The sequence below is a fragment of the Podarcis muralis genome, chromosome 13 (genome assembly GCF_964188315.1).
Source record: "Podarcis muralis chromosome 13, rPodMur119.hap1.1, whole genome shotgun sequence".
Classification (NCBI taxonomy): Eukaryota; Metazoa; Chordata; class Lepidosauria; order Squamata; family Lacertidae; genus Podarcis; species Podarcis muralis.
Genome location: NC_135667.1, coordinates 8,778,331 through 8,794,433, shown reverse-complemented (window position 1 = coordinate 8,794,433; position 16,103 = coordinate 8,778,331).

Sequence of the window (16,103 nt, the reverse complement as noted above, 5' to 3'; positions counted from 1 at the left end):
TCAGGCTTGCCAAGTTATTGTTTTTCCTATTATCTGAAAAGCCTCTGGAGATTTCTCTCTCTCTCTCTCTGTATTTATATATATATGCAGTGTGGCATGAATAATTGTCGAGAAAGAATTCCTTCTTTAGAGACCTTGAGTAGCAATTATGGAAGCAAACATGTTTTCTTTTGTTTTAAGAAAAGTTCTGGCTTTTCTCTTCCTAATTTTGGACTCCAAAGGGCAGAGGTTAGCTAGCCCTTGTCTAGACAACTTCGAAAAATAAAGCAGCACTAATTCTTGAAATGAATCACAATATTCAGCTTCAGTTTGATCTACAGGATGGTAGTCAATACTCTCCTTTGCTATAAAGTATTAAAATAGCTAGTCACAGAACTGAATAGGGGTGTAGTGAATGCTACTTTAATCCAAAGCAATCTTCGAGGTCTGCCTTGAGATGCAGCAATTGTTAAATCACTTGCAAGTAATTTCAACCTGCACATCTCTAGGGTTTGTGGGATCTTGAGCATGGCTTCTTCATTAGGTCCCTGTTCCTCTTTTATAGACCACTTCTCTCACAGAAGCTACACAATCTCCTTGAGGGGTTGCTCCAAGGAAGTAAATTGTACCATTCTATCTGCTCAATTTTCTCCCACAAGCGAAGAAGGAGTGAGTGATGATCTACATCAGGAACAAGGGTTGTAGGAGACCAGAGCTACCTCCTATTCACCAAGAGTCCACTGTAGAGCTGGATTTGGAGGGAGAAGGTCACAGATCCTACAAGGAACAAGCCACAGCTGTCATTGCCTCTGTGGCAGCAGCAACAGGCAATGCAATTGCTGGAGGCTTGATCTGCTGCCCCCTTTGGATCCTGCCACCTGAGGCGGTCACCTCACCTTTGCCACATGTGTGGGATAGACCTACATGATGGGCCTGCAATACACATGTGTGCCTTAGCAGATACCTAATAATGCACACCCCTGGTCCTGGGTACAACAATCATTACTGTTTCATAGCAGTATGCCTAGAAATAACTCAGTGAGACATACCTGTTTTCATTTATTTTAATGCTTTGACTCAACCTGGTTTTACATATAGGTTTCTCAAAGCAAATTTAGATGGTGGAATCCTGGAGTCATACCATTTTAATGCTTTATATGCTTTGCAGTATGTCCAGCTACTCTGCTGTCGAAGTTTTTACAAGGTCACAAGGTGGGGTATGGAAGGGAAGGGAGGAAGCACCTAACCGTACTATTGTCTCTAAGAAAGAATGAGTGAAAGTTCAACCTAATGCATTTGGCAGTAATTTTTCCTCCCCATAAATAACAACAACAAAAAAGCACCTTCCTGTTCTGCTGAACACTATAACCTATTGATGCAGAACATTTACTTCAAGCAAAATGAAGTTAGCTATGTATGGTAAATACACTTGTGAGTAGAAACTGTTACTAAACACCAGATAGATATTGCTCATAACTCATGACAAAAGAATTATTGATCTGCGACTCTTATGGCAATCTTAATTTGAGTTCAGTGTGATTTGTATCTTGCTCATTGACCTAACCATGTATTTCTTTATTTTTTATTAAACAAACAAACAAACAAACAAGCAAACATTCTTGTATTTGGTACTGAAGTCTATTGGATCCTTTGCCCTATATGGTTTTACTTCAAATGGCCCTGCAAATACGATGGTATATATTGTATCCCGGGTGCTCTCTGTCTTGATCTGATTCCTCACCTCTAAATCAATTCTAAAATATAAGTCATTTTGGAAGGGGGATTCCCTTCCTTTATTTGGAGTATTTAACTCAGTCTGGTCTTTCTGTTGCTTCTGAATACCAAGCCCATTTATGCTCCCTAAACACAGTCCTCACTGCCTCCATGATCCTGACCACCGAATTCAAACAATTGTTTCTGTTAAATTCACTTCTATATATACTTAGTTTAGATGCTTCATATACACATGCTATCCACATCTGAAACAAAAAGAAGGATGTTGACAAGCTGGAACGAGAGCTATCAAAATGATCAAGGGTCTGGAAACCAAGCCTTTTGAGGAATGGTTGAAGGAGTGAGAAGAGATATTGTAGCCATCTTCCAATATCTCAAGGGTTGTCATTGTCAGGAGCTTGACCAGTAGGTCAAGCTCCTGACAATGACAACCCTTGAGATATTGGAAGATGGCTACAATATCTCAAGTAGGACCCTGGCAGAGACACATGCCTGACTGGCATGTTCTCTCCCTCCTGGTCGATCGTTCAGGAGCTTCAAAAAATTTCTGCTGCCCAAACATCACAGCGACTGATGCCACCAGACATTGGCACACTTAGGGATCCGCAGAGTCTTCACAGCTTGCATAACAGACCTCAGCAACTCAGCATTTTGGCTAATCTACTTTATTTACATATAAACACACACAGAGCACTGCAACATGGCTCCCTCTCTCTCTAGAATCAGACAGCAAAGAGAAAAAGAACAAAGGACAATAGTCCCACTTCACGGAACACAGTAACACAAACATCCTGTCTCCGTCACTTCCCACTTTGTGGTGACAAAACATACACCTTCATGTGAAAGGGAAAAATCCCATGACTGCAATCATGGAGCAGGAATTCTAACAGTAACATGGAAGAGGGGTCATGCTTCCACCCCTCTTGCTCAGGAGGGTAGGACTCAAACCAATGGCTTCAAGTTACAAGAAAGGAGATTCTAACTAAACATCTGCAAGATCTTTCTGACAGTAAGAGCTGTTCAACAGTGGAACAGTCTCTGTTGGGAGATGGTGGACTTTCCTTCCTTGGAGGTTTTTAAGCAGAGGTTGGATGAACATCTGTCATGGATGTTTTAGCTGAGTTTCCTGCATTGTAGGGGAATGGACTAGATGAGCCCTGGGGCTCCTCCCAACTCTACAATTCTATGTTTCTTTGATTTTATGATTTTATCTGGACTAGAAAATCAAAAGCTTGGATCTGCACTTTTTCTTTTAAAAAATAATGAGTAGGTATGAATACTCTGGCATGACTGGGGCAGGGTTCATTTGGGGTAGAGACAAAAGGGACTGGTGGATTTCTCTATCCCAGCGAGCCAAGAACTCTGGTGATCATCCAGAGCTCTCAATTTCCCTAGCAATCACCTCATGTACAAGACAAGAAGCTTCTCCCTGTGCCACCAGCTTTACTCTAGGGGGCAGGAGAGATATACTGAAAGCACAAGAAATAAAATATTTATTCAACTGTACTGTCTTGTGGTTTCAGCTGTGAGGCTGCTTTCTCATCTGTTTTCTTTACATAGTCACAATTTGTTTATTTATATACCACATCTTCCACAGATACAGCTGTGCTCAGATATAGATATATGAGAGAGAAAGAAATACAGATTTATAGGTTTATAGATATATGTCTTGAAATAATGATGCATAATAAATATTCAGCTGAGTTTTACTCACAGCAGCCCCACTGAAATAAGTGGACCTAACTTATGTTAATTAATTTAAATCGGTCTGCTCTGATTAAAGCTTAGTTTAATACTACTCATGATTAAGGCAAGATAACATTAAAAATCCAAGAATTAACGGTTCATTTAACATAACATCAAAATTTAAATAAATAAACACAGGTCAAGTGAAACTACCCAAGAACTTCATTTTCAAAATTAACCTCAATGCTGATGATATTGGTATGTGCAACCACCACCACCCCACAGTTTTATGCCTTGGTTCAAAAGGTCAGAATGTCCCAACTTAATTAATTTAATAAATTATTCCAGAAGCTATTTCTAGTTTATCTTATGCAGAAGGAGCTGATGGAGCTCCCCACAATATCTGCTGAGCAGTCTCAGTGTGAGCTTTAGAAATCAATATTGAAGTCTTTGAGTTCCATTTCGCACTGAATGTGCATTTCATCATTTAAGCACAACAGTCACCTGTGTGGAAAGCAAGGGCAGAGATGTGATTAGGATCCTACTAGAATTGGTCACAGTCCTTTTTATAACCCAATGCAAAAATGTTCCTGCATATGCAAATTTATCACTCTATTAGAGATTTGTTTAAATACCAAGTTTACTGCTTGAATTTTAGAGAGCATCATGGAGACGATGGTGCCCTTAGCCACATTTCTCTTTGTCTTTTCTATCCTTAAACCTGGTCAGTTGTATTATTTGTACTTGATTGTAGTGCCATCCTGCAGACTCTTTTAACGTTTATGAGCATTCTTTCCTTATATATTTTCAAGTGCTGAACTAGGTTACCTGAGATGTTTTCCTTCTTTTCTATAGTAGTGAGAAGCATGAACAAGTGCAGTCCTATTTTCAAAATTATCGGAACGCATCATTAAAAATATTTCACTTTGTTCAGAAAGAGGATTAAGCATTATTTAAAAGTCAAAAATGCAACAGTTTTATTATGTTTTATTGTGTTTTTATATATGCTGGAAGCCACCCAGTGTGGCTGGGGCAACTTAGTCAGATGGGCAAAGTACAAAATAATAACAATAACAATAATAATAATTGATATTTCTTTGTTTTATAATCTTGCAGCATGTGTTAAAATTTAATATGCCTTTCCCCCATTTCTTTCTGCCAGGATCCCCCTCTGAAATTCGACTGACTCAATCTGGTGAGGGAGTTCGGAAACCTGGAGAATCCCTCCAGTTGACCTGTGCTGTCTCTGGTTACACCATCACTAGTGGCTATAGTTGGCACTGGGTCCGCCAGCCTCCAGGGAAAGGACTGCAATGGATAGGAAGGGGATATTACAGCAGTTCAAGATGGAACACAAATTATGGTTCAGCCTTCCAGAGCAGGATTTCCATCTCTCTTGATTCATCCAAGAATGCATATCATCTCCAGCTGAATTCCCTGACAGCTGCAGACACAGCCATGTATTACTGTGCAAGGGAACACAGTGACACAGAGCAAGTGTGTCATCTGTACAAAAAGGAGAAGCATTCCTTTTTTCTGTTTCTGCTGCAAGTTCTTCCTTCAATGCACAACTTTTTCATCCAGAAGGCATTCAAAATTACATTTATTATAAAAAATGTGTGTTGCCTGCATTCAATGAAATCATTTCTTCTTCTAGCTTCCAACCTGGGAAGTTGGCCCATCTAGGAGAAGCCCATCTCCTCATGAAATCCTGAATCTCCAGAGAAATTCAGAAGGATCTGCACATTAAAATAAAACTGGGCAGACAGCGTGTCTATAAATATTAAAGCACTGCTCCTCTGGTTTATCAAATAAATTTCCAGGATGATGAGGGGAGTGGGGAGAAGAAGAGTTCTGTGACTGATAATTTCTTAAACCGGTGACTATTTCTGTCTCAAGTAATTTAGATTCCTATGAATCTTTATTAACCATGCAGTTGATGTCAGGAGGAAATAGGCAGTGCAGTCTTCAGTCCAATATAATTTCCAATGCATAAAGCCATTTATTTCTGTTTATTTGTGTACTCAGCCTGTACGTACCAGGAGGACACATTTTGGGGTAAAAATGGAGTCAAAACAGTCTGCTTCATCAAGCAGCTTGTCCAAGCCAAAGAAAACTGCCTCTATATCTCTCTGAATGAAATCATGCACCTCCAGCACAATTTGGAAGAAGTCAGAGATCTGGATATTAAATAAAACTTTGAAGACATTGTATCTGCAAACATGGAAGCATTGCTCCTATGGCTTATCAAACTGAAATTCCCAAGGTGGTGAGAGGGTGGAAGGAAGATTTCTACAGTGGAAAGTTCTAGCTTCTCATCAAAGAGAATGATATTACCAGGGCATTGAAATCACAGTGCTTTTAGGGAGAAATAATGAACAATGCATTGTTTTGTTTCATCTGCTCCATGTACATTTTTTAACACATATCATTACAATTATTTATGTATCTATTTATTTCATTAAATTTATACACAGCTTGATTGTAAAGAAAGAAAAAAACCCACAACACAACACGTTCAAGGCAGATTACAAAAAGAAACATATATCCATTTTCAAAAACATTGTTTCGAAAAACGCATGGCAAATTTCAGATAAGTTTGAATTTCAAAACAGAACTGTATTTTGGACCACATATTATTTTGGAAAGTGTGAGTTTGATAGATTTGGCTTTAAATTTGTGCTGCATTGATTTTTTTTTTACCTACCCCTAGCACAGAAACAGTACTATCTTAACCTACGTTCTATAAAGATCTTGTGTGGCATGTTTCATCTCCTTCCATTGTGAATCTCACACAGGTACAGAAGGAAAATAAAATATGTAATGTAAATATGTAAAGGAAACTGCTGAACATCCAGATTTTGATGGATTTCAATTCCCATAATCTCTTTGGTTGAGTCAATCTGCATACCCTTTCCTGGAGCATCGTGTTACTTCTATAAACTGTTCCTAGGGTCTTTGATATGAACCAGACTACTTTTAGAGAGAAGAGAGGAAATCTAACTTTGGAATCTCAAATAATTCCTGAGACGGGGGTTCCATGAAGGAGGGTTCAGCAAAATAATAAATGATGTGTGAAGTCATACCACCAATGAGGAAGTCACCTGGCTGATACCACTTCATGTGGAACAGTTATGGGATCATCTGTGGGGCAATTACTGGTATCTACTTCAAACGCATTGGGAGACAGGAAAAACACCATAATCAGGCACAGCATCCTGGCAATAAAACAAATTCACTGCGTTCATTGAAAGCATCAGCTTAGCTTAGTTTAGAGGCAACATGGGAAGATAGTTTAGCTTCGTTTATAGGAAACATGGGTTTCATAGCCTGCACACTAAGTAAAGTGAAACATTTCATCCTTCCTTTAGCATCAACAGTTACAAAGAAATGTCTGCCATGAATATTAGCTGACTTTTCTAGCATGCTTCTTTAGTGTCTGTCTGATAACATGAGTAAAGGGAAACTGTAAGACATGAAACTGTCAGAGCTCAACCTGTGTCTTGCCTAGTCCCAGGTGGCACTACATCTATGCCTTTCCAGGCTTGGTTATTTTTTTCTTTTCTTTTCTGCAGCCTAGCATGAAACCTCTGGAGAGTTCCCCGGATGACAATTATAGTGATCTGAGTAAATGCCGGAGACAATAATGACTTCTTCAGAGTTTAGGGCACTGAATGAGTGGTACTTTTGGCAGTAATCATGTTTCATTGCAAAAAGAAAAAGAAGACTTCCTCGTTTGTTTCTTTATGTTTTTAAAGAATTGTGTTTTTTATAGTTTTAACAGTTACCTATCTCCTTTGCAGTAAGCTATCCTGTGGCTTGTGGCTTGAGTGGGTGAATGCATAAAATTAATCAGAATAAATATTGTTTGAGCACTCCTGTTGTTTAGAGCAGGGACAAGGTAGGTTTCACCCACCCTCACCCACCCAGCTGGTCCGATCTTAATCTGTCCTTAGCCTCATGGGCCAGCCCATCCTTTAACTGCATGAAGTCCTTCTAATGTCTGTTGTTCTATCCCACCCACCTATTAACTGGAGGTTTGTGAAGAAACAGAGGGAAACCTAAATCTTCTTATTGGGTTTCAATGAATATCACGTCATACCTTGGGGAGTGCACTTCAGCTCCATGGAACCATCAATGTGGATGTTTCTTGGGGTTCAATTTTATCCCCTATGATTATTGATTTGTTTTATTTTTACTATTTATTTTATGCATTTCTCTTATATTTTTATCTTGTGAACACTGACAGAGGAAGAGGAGTGCAGGAGGAGAATCAGACAGCAAAGAGAAAAAGAACAAAGGACAATAGTCGCACTTCACGGAACACAGTAACACAAACATCCTGTCTCCGTCACTTCCCACTTTGTGGCGACAAAACATACACATTCATGTGAAAGAAAAAAAATCCCATGACTGCAATCATGGAGCAGGAATTCTAAAAGTCACATGGAAGAGGGGTCATGCTTCCGCCCCTCCTGCTCAGGAGGGTAGGATTCAATCCAATGGCTTCAAGTTACAAGAAAGGAGATTCTGACTAAACATCTGCAAGATCTTTCTGACAGTAAGAGCTGTTCAACAGTGGAACAGTTTCTGTTGGGAGATGGTGGACTCTCCTTCCTTGGAGGTTTTTAAGCAGAGGTTGGATGATCATCTGTCATGGATGTTTTAGCTGAGTCTCCTGCATTGTAGGGGAATGGACAAGATGAGCCCTGGGGCTCCTCCCAACTCTACAATTCTATGTTTCTTTGATTTTATGATTTTATCTGGACTAGAAAATCTAAAGCTTGGATCTGCACTTTAAAAAATAATGAGTAGATATGAATACTATGGAGTGACTGGGGCAGGGTTGTTTTGGGGTAGGGACAAAAGGGACAGGTGGATTTCTCTATCCCAGCGAGCCAAGAACTCTAGTGATCATCCAGAGCTCGAAATTTCCCTAGCAATCACTTCATGTACAAGACAAGAAGCTTCTCCCTGTGCCACCAGCTTTACTCTAGGGGACAGGAGAGATATTCTGAAAAGCACAAGAAATAAAATATTTATTCAACTGTACTGTCTTGTGGTTTCAGCTGTGACGCTGCTTTCTCATCCATTTCCTTTGCATAGTCACAATTTATTTATTTATATACCACATCTTCCACAGATATAGCTGTGCTCAGATATAGATATATGAGAGAGAAATAAATAATAAATTAATAATAAATAATAAATAAATGATAATACCGATTTATAGGTTTATAGATATATGTGTTGAAATAATGATGCATAATAAAATATTCAGCTGAGTTTTACTCACAGCAGCCCCACTGAAATAAGTGGACCTAACTTATGTTAATTAATTTAAATCGGTCTGCTCTGATTAAAGCTTAGTTTAATTCTACTCATGATTAATGCAATTTAACATTAAAAATCCAAGGATTAACGGTTCATTTAACATAGCATCACATTTTCAATAAATAAACACAGGTCAAGTGAAACTACCAAAAAACTTCACTTACAAAATTAACCTGAATGCTGATGATATTGGTATGTGCAATCACCACACCCCCTGCAGTTTTAAGCCTTGGTTCAAAAGGTCAGAATGTCCTAACTTAATTAATTTAATAAATTATCCCAGAAGCTATTTCTTGTTTATTTCATGCCGAAGGAGCTGATGGAACTTCCCACAATATCTGCTGAGCAGTCTCACTGTGAGCTTTAGAAATCAAAATTGAAGTCTTTGTGTTCCATTTAGCACTGAATGTGTATTTCATCATTTAAGCACAACAGTCACCTGTGTGGAAAGTAAGGGCAGAGATGTGATTAGGATCCTACTAGAATTGGTCACAGTCCTTTTTATAACCCAAGGCAAAAATGTTCCTGCATATGCAAATTTATCAATCTATTACAGATTTGTTTAAATACCAAGTCTCCTGCTTGAATTTTAGAGAGCATCATGGAGACGATGGTGCCCTTAGCCACATTTCTCTTTGTCTTTTCTATCCTTGAATCTGGTCAGTTGTATTATTTGTCATTGATTGTAGAGGGGAAATGCCATCCTGTAGACTCTTTTAATGTTTATGAGCATTCTTTCCTTATATATTTTCAAGTGCTGAACTAGGTTACCTGAGATGTTTTCCTTCTTTTCTATAATAGTGAGAAGCATGAACAAGTGCAGTCCCATTTTCAAAATTATCGGATCACGTCATTAAAAATATTTCACTTTGTTCAGAAAGAGGATTAAGCATTATTTAAAAGTTAAAAATGCAACAGTTTTATTATGTTTTTATATATGCTGGAAGCCACCCAGTGTGGCTGGGGCAACCCAGTCAGATGGGCAAAGTACAAAATAATAACAATAACAATAATAATAATTGATATTTCTTTGTTTTATAATTTTGCAGCATGTGTTAAAATTTAATATGCCTTTCCCCCATTTCTTTCTGCTAGGATCCCCCTCTGAAATTCAACTGAGTCAATCTGGTGAGGGAGTTCGGAAACCTGGAGAATCCCTCCAGTTGACCTGTGCTGTCTCTGGTTACACCATAACTAGTGGCTATACTTGGAACTGGGTCCGCCAGCCTCCAGGGAAAGGACTGCAATGGATAGGAAGGGGATATTACAGCAGTTCAAGATGGAACACAAATTATGGTTCAGCCTTCCAGAGCAGGATTTCCATCTCTCTTGATTCATCCAAGAATGCATATCATCTCCAGCTGAATTCCCTGACAGCTGCAGACACAGCCATGTATTACTGTGCAAGGGAACACAGTGACACAGAGCAAGTGTGTCATCTGTACAAAAAGGAGAAGCATTCCTTTTTTCTGTTTCTGCTGCAAGTTCTTCCTTCAATACACAACTTTTTCATCCAGAAGGCATTCAAATTTACATTTATTATAAAAAATGTGTGTTGCCTGCATTCAATGAATTCATTTCTTCTTCTAGCTTCCAACCTGGGAAGGTGGCCCATCTAGGAGACGCCCATCTCCACATGAAATCCTGAATCTCCAGAGAAATTCAGAAAGAGCCAGCGATCTGCACATTAAAATAAAACTAGGCAGATAGTGTGTCTATAAATATTAAAGCACTGCTCCTCTGGTTTATCAAATAAATTTCCAGGATGATGAGGGGAGTAGGGAGAAGAAGAGTTCTGTGACTGATAATTTCTTAAACTGCTGTATCACACTGCTGACTATTTCTGTCTCAAGTAATTTAGGTTCCTATGAATCTTTATTAACCATGCAGTTGATGTCAGGAGGAAATAGGCAGTGTAGTCTTCAGTCCAATATAATTTCCAATGCATAAAGCCATTTGTTTCTGTTTCTTTGTGTACTCAGACTGTACGTACTAGGTGGGCACATTTTGGGGTAAAAATGGAGTCAAATCAGTCTGCTTCATCAAGCAGCTTGTCCAAGCCAAAGAAAACTGCATCTATATTTCTCTGAATGAAATCATGGACCTCCAGCACAATTTGGAAGGAGTCAGAGATCTGGATATTAAATAAAATTTTGAAGACATTGTATCTGCAAACATGGAAGCATTGCTCCTCTGGCTTATCATACTGGAAATTACCAGGGTGGTGAGAGGGTGGAAGGAAGAGTTCTACAGTGGAAATTTCTAGCTTCTCATCAAAGAGAATGATTTTACCAGGGCATTGAAATCACAGTGCTTTTAGGGAGAAATAATGAACAATGCATTGTTTTGTTTCATCTGCTCCATGTACATTTTTTCACACATATCATTACAATTATTTATGTTTCTATTTATTTCATTAAATTTATACCCAGCTTGATTGTAAAGGAAAACAACAACAACAACACAACACTTTCAAGGCAGATTACAAAAAGAAACATATATCCATTTTCAAAAACATTGTTCCGAAAAACGCATGGCAAATTTCAGATAAGTTTGAATTTCAAAACAAAACTGTACTTTGGACCACATATTATTTTGGAAAGTGTGAGTTTGATAGATTTGGCTTTAAATTTGTGCTGCATTGATTTTTTTTTTACCTACCCCTAGCACAGAAACATTACTATCTTCACCTACATTCTATAAAGATCTTGTGTGGCATGTTTCATCTCCCTACATTGTGAATCTCACACAGGTACAGAAGGAAAATAAAATATGTGATGTAAATATGTAAAGGAAACTGCTGAACATCCAGATTTTGCTGGATTTCAATTCCCATAATCTCTTTGGTTGAGTCAATCTGCACACCCTTTCCTGGAGCATCGTGTTACTTCTATAAACTGTTCCTAGGGTCTTTGATATGAAGCAGACTAGTTTTAGAGAGAAGAGAGGAAATCTAACTTTGGAATCTCAAATAATTCTTGAGACGGGGGTTCTGTGAAGCAGGGTTCAGCAAAATAGTAAATGATGTGTGAAGCCATACCACCAATGACGAAGTCACATGGCTGATACCACTTCATGTGGAACAGTTATGGGATCATCTGTGGGGCAATTACTGGTATCTACTTCACATGCATTGGGAGACAGGAGAAACACCATAATTAGGCACAGCATCCTGGCAATAAAACAAATTCACTGCATTCATTGAAAGCATCAGCTTAGCTTAGTTTAGAGGCAACATGGGAAGATAGTTCAGCTTCGTTTATAGGAAACATGGGTTTCATAGCCTGCACACTAAGTAAAGTGAAACATTTCATCCTTCCTTTAGTATCAACAGTTACAAAGAAATGTCTGCCTTGAATATTAGCTGACTTTTCTAGCATGCTTCTTTAGTGTTTGTCTGATAACATGAGTTTGTGGTTCGAGGACCCGATCCCCGCTTAGTGAAATGAAGACACACGGACACGTTATATAAGGTTAATGGGCAAGAAAAGGCCACAACTTTATTGATTACAGCAAGTGAAAAGGTATTGGCTTAGGCATTGGATCACGAAAATTGACTCCACCCACTCGAAGAGGGGTGAGCCTAAAAAGGGGGTTCATTCACCAGTTGGTGGAGCCTGTTGATGCTAATCCAACTATAAGCTCTCCCCTGATGTCACCGAGGGTCGTGCCATGGCCCCCCGCCACACAGGTATCGGACAGGATCCACGACCGCCGGATTCTTTTAACGGAATACCCAAAATTGAAGGCAATGGCCACACCTAGCCCTTCCAAACACCACAAACACATTCCAATGCCTATCTAGCATGCTTCTTTAGTGTTTGTCTGATAACATGAGTAAAGGGAAACTATAAGACATGAAACTGTCAGAGCTCAACCTGCGTCTTGCCCCAGTCCCAGGTGGCACTACATCAGTGATGGGTTTGTTATGCCTTTCCAGGCTTGGTTATTTTTTTCTTTTCTTTTCTGCAGCCTAGCATGAAACCTCTGGAGAGTTCCCCTGATGACAATTATAGTGATCTGAGTAAATGCCGGAGACAATAATGACTTCTTCAGAGTTTAGGGCACTGAATGAGTGGTACGTTTGGCAGTAATCATGTTTCATTGCAAAAAGAAGGGGGGGGGGAGACTTCCTCATTTGTTTCTTTATGTTTTTAAAGAATTTTGTGTTTTTTTAGTTTTAACAGTTACCTATTTCCTTTGCAGTAAGCTGTCCTGTGGCTTGTGGCTTGAGTGGATGAATGCATCAAATTAATCAGAATTACTACTGTTTGAGCACTCCTGTTGTGTAGAGCAGGGACAAGGTAGGTCTCACCCACCCTCACCCACCCAGCTGGTCCGATCTTAATCTATCTTTAGCCTCATGGGCCAGCCCATCCTTTAATTGCATGAAGTCCTTGTAATGTCTGTGTTCTATCCCACCCACCTATTAACTGGAGGTTTGTGATGAAACAGGGGAAAACCTCAATCTTCTTATGGGGTTTCAATGAATATCACTTCATATCTTGGGGAGTGCACTTCAGCTCCATGGAACCTTCAATGTGGATGTTTCTTGGGGTTCAATTTTATCCCCTATGATTATTGATTTGTTTTATTTTTAATATTTATTTTATGCATTTCTCTTATATTTTTATCTTGTGAACACTGACAGAGGAAGAGGAGTGCAGGAGGAGAATCAGACAGCAAAGAGAAAAAGAACAAAGGACAATAGTCGCACTTCACGGAACACAGTAACACAAACATCCTGTCTCCGTCACTTCCCACTTTGTGGTGACAAAACATACACATTCATGTGAAAGAAAAAAATCCCATGACTGCAATCATGGAGCAGGAATGCTAACAGTCACATGGAAGAGGGGTCATGCTTCAGCCCCTCCTGCTCAGGAGGGTAGGATTCAAACCAATGGCTTTGAGTTACAAGAAAGGAGATTCTGACTAAACATCTGCAAGATCTTTCTGACAGTAAGAGCTGTTCAACAGTGGAACAGTCTCTGTTGGGAGATGGTGGACTTTCCTTCCTTGGAGGTATTTAAGCAGAGGTTGGATGACCATTTGTCATGGATGTTTTAGCTGAGTCTCCTGCATTGTAGGGGAATTGACTCGATGAGCCCTGGGGCTCCTCCCAACTCTACAATTCTATGTTTCTTTGATTTTATGATTTTATCTGGACTAGAAAATCAAAAGCTTGGATCTGCACTTTTTCTTTTAAAAAATAATGAGTAGGTATGAATACTCTGGCATGACTGGGGCAGGGTTCATTTGGGGTAGGGACAAAAGGGACTGGAGGATTTCTCTATCCCAGCGAGCCAAGAACTCTGGTGATCATCCAGAGCTCTCAATTTCCCTAGCAATCACCTCATGTACAAGACAAGAAGCTTCTCCCTGTGCCACCAGCTTTACTCAAGGGGGTAGGAGAGATATACTGAAAAGCACAAGAAATAAAATATTTATTCAACTGTACTGTCTTGTGGTTTCAGCTGTGAGGAAGCTTTGTGTGGACAGGCGGAGTCCCCAGATCCCGAGCGGTCCCCCCGTCATGTGGAATAACGACTCAAGACAACGTGCTATGGGATTAAATTGGCCACAACTTTATTAAATTTCAAATGTGGGTAGACCTTGGCTCAGGCATTGGGCGTTCTCCCTCCCCAGTCCCCAGCTGGGGACCTAGGGAGCACCAGGGTTATCCAGTGGGGGGGGGATGGGCCGGCTCTGGAGAACATATGTTCAAGCAGAGATAGCTGCCCCCGTTACGCCGCTGCCGCAGGGGAGAGCAATGACGACCTTTCGGCGTACGGTCAAAGCCTCCCTTCAGAAACCCCTTAAATGGGGAACCCTGGTAATGCCGCCGCAAAGAGGAAGGTGGACTAAAGGATTCCGCCCAAGGCCTGATACCGCCAAAGTTGTGACGTTTTGCTACAGGAAAGGCGAAACCTGCCAATGCAGGGAAATTCCTTTCCGGCCCTTTAACAGCGACCTTAACGTAGCAGCGCCTGCATACCTGTGAAGAAAAGTTAACCTGCAAAATAAGACATTAACTGAGGGTGGGTAGGGTGGGAGAAGCTCTGGAGCCAAGTGAGGATTCCCAGGTAAGATCCTCCCTCTATTGTGTGGGCAGGTAATCCCTCCCCTACCTGGCCTGGTCTCCTTGGCAATGCTTCCCCCAGGTGGGATTGGACAACTGACTGAGGTAGGCGGAGACCTCCAGGTATCCCACCTGAGGGAAGGCAAAGCCAAGCCTATGCTGATGGAGCCGCTCCAGATCTAGGGGCTGTGCGCGTCCACGCAAAGGGCACCCCCCGTTTTAAGCGGGGAGCGGTCATTCTCATCTGTTTTCTTTACATAGTCACAATTTGTTTATATACCACATCTTCCACAGATACTGCTGTGCTCAGATATGGATTTATGAGAGAGAGAGAAATGCAGGTTTATAGGTTAATCGATATATGTCTTGAAATAATGATGCATAATAAATATTCAGCTGAGTTTTACTCACAGTAAGGTAAAGGTAAAGGTACCCCTGCCCATACGGGCCAGTCTTAACAGACTCTAGGGTTGTGCGCCCATCTCACTCTATAGGCCGGGGGCCAGCGCTGTCCGAAGACACTTCTGGGTCACGTGGCCAGCGTGACAAGCTGCATCTGGTGAGCCAGCGCAGCACACGGAACGCTGTTTACCTTCCCGCTAGTAAGTGGTCCCTATTTATCTACTTGCACCCGGGGGTGCTTTCGAACTGCTAGGTTGGCAGGCGCTGGGACCGAGCGACAGGAGAGCACCCCGCCGCGGGGATTCGAACCGCCAACCTTTCGATCGGCAAGTCCTAGGCGCTGAGGCTTTAACCCACAGCGCCACCCGCGTCCCCCTTTTACTCACAGTAGCCCCACTGAAATAAGTGGACCTAACTTATGTTAATTAATTTAAATCGGTCTGCTCTGATTAAAGCTTAGTTTAATACTACTCATGATTAATGCATGATAACATTAAGAAATCCAAGAATTAACAGTTCATTTAACAGACATCGAAATTTAAATAAATAAACACAGGTCAAGTGAAACTACCCAAGACCTCCACTTACAAAATTGACCTGAATGCTGATGGTATTGGTATGTGCAACCACCACCACCCCACAGTTTTATGCCTTGGTTCAAAAGGTCAGAATGTCCCAACTTAATTAATTTAATAATTAAGCTTCCCACAATATCTGCTGAGCAGTCTCAGTGTGAGTTTTAGAAATCAAAATTGAAGTCTTTGAGTTCCATTTTGCACTGAATGTGCATTTCATCATTTAAGCACAACAGTCACCTGTGTGGAAAGCAAGGGCAGAGATGTGATTAGGATCCTACTAGAATTGGTCACAGTCCTTTTTATAACCC